The sequence below is a fragment of the Canis lupus genome, chromosome 2, assembly GCF_003254725.2.
Source record: "Canis lupus dingo isolate Sandy chromosome 2, ASM325472v2, whole genome shotgun sequence".
In the NCBI taxonomy this organism is placed as follows: Eukaryota; Metazoa; Chordata; class Mammalia; order Carnivora; family Canidae; genus Canis; species Canis lupus.
The window spans coordinates 40833586-40837738 of record NC_064244.1 but is presented as its reverse complement, the minus strand read 5'-3'; the positions used below and the strand labels follow the sequence as shown (position 1 = coordinate 40837738).

The following is a 4153-nucleotide window of genomic DNA, read 5'->3' as shown; positions in this document are numbered from 1 at the left end:
AAGTAGATGAGTACTCAGGTGAGGGAGATTCAAGTGGGAGAGAAGAGTTGAAAAGGACTTAACGAAAAGTATGAGTTGAGGAAATGTTTTTTTTTTTTTAATTTTTTATTTATTTATGATAGTCACACACAGAGAGAGAGGCAGAGACATAGGCAGAGGGAGAAGCAGGCTCCATGCACCTGGAGCCCAATGTGGGATTCGATCCTGGGTCTCCAGGATCACGCCCTGGGCCAAAGGCAGGCGCTAAACCGCTGCACCACCCAGGGATCCCGAGGAAATGCTCATTGTTTTGATTGTGATGAAGGTTTTGAGGCTTTATGTGCACGTAAATTGTATCAAGTTGTCCATTCTAAATATGTGCAGTTTATTGTCTGTCAATCATACTTTAATCATGTTATTAAAATTTTTTAAATGATCTGGTACTTTTTAAAAAAGCTTTAAATTTTTTTGCAGAGAATCAAGAAGATCCTTAATTTTTATTTTTTATTTTTTTATTTTTATTTTTTTTAATTTATGATAGTCACAGAGAGACAGAGAGAGAGAGAGGCAGAGACACAGGCAGAGGGAGAAGCAGGCTCCATGCACCGAGAGCCCGATGTGGGATTCGATCCCAGGTCTCCAGGATCCCGCCCTGGGCCAAAGGCAGGCGCTAACCCGCTGCGCCACCCAGGGATCCCGATCCTTAATTTTTTAATGTAATACCTGTAAATACAGAAAGAATCTTTTAAAAATTCTTTTCTGACTCATGCAAGAGTTAGACTTTGTTTCACATACCTGTTACAAGCATCCTCACTTTCTAGATTATATGTGACACAAATGTATGAACAAGGGTATAGTAGGTTATGCTACATTGCAAACAATCCGGAAAAATCTCAGTATCTTTGATTTACAAAAGTTATTTCTGAATATATTACATGTCCATTGTAGTTCAGGAACTCTGCTTATTTTTATGACTCAAGGATCCTGGCTAAAGAGCACCCACAATATCAAATGCTGCCAAGTGACACCTGGGCAGGCCACTCTGGAGGGTCTTACAATGAAATGCTCAGCCTACAAGTGACAAAGTTCATTTCTATTCACAACTCTTGAACCAGATAAGCTAATGCATATGGCCCCACTCAATCACAAGGGAGCCATGAAATCCAATCCTACAAGTGCTAAGAAATATAGAACCAAAGATATTTGACAAGCAGCATTAGTGACGACCACCCACATTGTAGTGTTCCCATTTCTCACAGATCTTGAGATACATGCAAATAACCATTAACTTAATGCTATATGATTTCAATTTTCTAAAGGCAATTAATAATATTTTTAAAATCATAATATGTCAAAAGAAAATATAATCAAATAAAAAAGAGTTAGGGGAAATGACCAAATGTTGGATTATTAATCTTTTTCGGAAAAGATTTTATGTATTTATGTGAAAGAAAGATAGAGTGAGAGAGAGCACAAGCAGGCGGTAGGGAGAGGGGAGGGAGAAGCAGACCCCTTGCTGAGCAGGGAGATGATGCAGGGCTAGATCCAGGACCTCAGGATCATGGCCTCAGCCATAGGCAGCCACTTAACCAACTAAGCCACACAGGAGCCCCTTAGATTTCTTTTTTTTAAGATTTTATTTATTTATTCATGAGAGACATTCAAAGAGAGGCAGAGACATAGGCAGAGGGAGAAGCAGGCTCCCTGCAGGGAGCCCGATGCGGGACTCCATCCCAGGACCCAGGGAACACACTCTGAGCCAAAGGCAGATACTCAACCACTGAGCCACCAATGCATCCCAACCCCTTAGATTATTAATCTTTTTTTTAAAAAAGATTTTATTTATTTATTCATGAAAGACACAGAGAAAGAAAGGCAGAGACATAGGCAGAGGGAGAAGCAGGCTCCAGGGAGGGAGCCCGATGTGGGACTCAATCCTGAGACTGCGGATCACACCCTGAGCCAGGGGCAGGTGCTCAACTGCTGAGCCACCCAGGCGTCCCAGGTTATTAATCTTTACTCAGAAACTTCAAGTGTAAGCCTTTCTATTGCTTCATATAATTTTCAGGTTATTTACATTTTATTTGAACAATTACATTAAAATTTAGTTTTTGTAGATATAGTAAAGTTTAATTGCATTACATTTCAATAGAAATTCTGTTCTGTTTTACAAACATGTGATGCTTTCACTATTTACTTTCAGTGCTTAAATCTAAAATTTTCAGTGTCATCAGGTCCCAAATTCTCAATCTTGCATTCTATACTAATTGCATAATACCACAGAGAAAAACATAAAATTGCAATTTTTAAGATAAAGAAATTTCTAAATTTTCTAATGAATTATAGTTTTTTAAATCACCTTTTGGAATATGAAAGGCATTTGATATAAAATCTTCAATTACTTTAATCTTATTTTTTACTACTTTAGGATTCTTTCTCTGTCTACTGACATGCACTTTTTAACCTTATTTACCCAAGTCTTTTATGTGCCACGCCTATTCAGAATTCTTCACTGGCTCCCTTTGCGTGTCTCGTCGGTAAAAAAACTCTTCCACTTGGTGTCCAGGGCTCTCCATGATCAAACCCAGTCCCTTTCCCATGGCTGTCCTCTATACAATACTCTCTAATGCAGACATGCTTGTCCCCTTACCAAGTACTGTAGCATGATCTATTCATTTCTTACATGTTCCTTACATTGTTATGCTCTCTTATGTTGTTAAGTGCTTATATGCATATTCAATATCCCACAAGTCCCTAGAGAAATATTAATGAACGGCCCTATTCTACATCGTGAACATGTAGAAAACTACAGTAAGCAAAAAAAGCCTGGTCTCTGCCCTTGCAGAGCTTGCCGTCTACAGGGAGAGACAGGCTTTTATCAAGCAGTCACATAAGCAAATGTGAAACTGTAACTGTGTAGAATGCTACAAAGAAGAGGCACCTGCACTGTAAGAGAACAGTGGAGACCTGACCTAATCAAGGAGGTGTAGGTGTGCGGGGAGGGGAGGCATGTAGTGAGGGGAAGGTTCTAATGGGTCAGTTAAGCTGGTATCTGCGTAACAAGCTAACCAGGTCTGGAGGAATAGGAAGCCCATCCTGGGCAAGCACAACAGACCTTAAATGCAAAGGTGGCTTTCTTCTGACTTTGATATATGTCAAAAATAAAAGAAAAAGTAGCTGGACCCGGAGCAGCTCAGAGGCGGCGAATAATAATAGCTCTTCAAGCCTGCAATAAAAAACGGCCTCCAATAAAACTACATTCCAAAAAATGGGAAAGAAACAGAATGGAAAGAGCAAAACAAGTAGAAGAGGCGGAGCCTGAAGAATCTGTGGTGGAAAGAGTACTGGACCCACCGTGTAGTGAATGGGAAGGTGGAGTATTTCCTCAAGTGGAAGGGATTTACAGATGCTGACAATACTTGGGAACCTGAAGAAAACTTAGATTGTCCAGAGTTAATTGAAGCATTTCTTAATTCTCAAAAAGCTGGTAGAGAAAAAGATGGTACAAAAAGAAAATCTTCAGCTGACAGTGAATCTGATGACAGCAAATCAAAGAAGAAAAGAGATGCTGCTGATAAACCAAGAGGCTTTGCCAGAGGTCTTGATCCTGAATGAATAATTGGTGGCTCAGACAGCAGTGGAGAATTAATGTTTCTCATGAAACGGAAAGATTCAGATGAGGCCAACTTGGTGCTGGCAAAATAGGCAAGTATGAAGTGTCCTCAAATTGTAATTGCGTTTTATGAAGAGAGACTAATTTGGCATTCTTGTCCAGAAGATAGATGAACCTCAATAATTGTTTGTGTTGCTATATATATATATATATATATATATAAAATCTGGGTCTTTGTTTTTTTTTTGATTTATTAGTGTGAAGAAATAACATTCTAATGAAAATCAAGTTTGATATGTTTGTTTTGAAGTAGTATTGGGGGAGTTGTTAGGGTTTTTTGCATCTATAGCACTGGTTACTTTGAACAAATAAAAGCTTTCTGTAGTTGTTTCCTTTGTCAGAAAAGAATATTTGAGACCATGGCATATTATCTCCCTGCATTAGAGAACACCTTTTCTAAATGTTGGGGGAAATTTTCATAGTCGTTACTCAGTCAGAATTTGTGTTTAACTCCTATATGCCTAAGGACCATTCTGGGTTTTTTGTTTAATTAGGGCTTTT

General features: G+C 38.9%; 1 pseudogene; it reads left to right on the top strand.

The window, feature by feature from the left end:
- Positions 1 to 3226: 3226 nt before the first annotated feature.
- On the top strand, positions 3227 to 3765 carry LOC112659777 (chromobox protein homolog 3-like; annotated as a pseudogene).
- Positions 3766 to 4153: the final 388 nt, after the last annotated feature.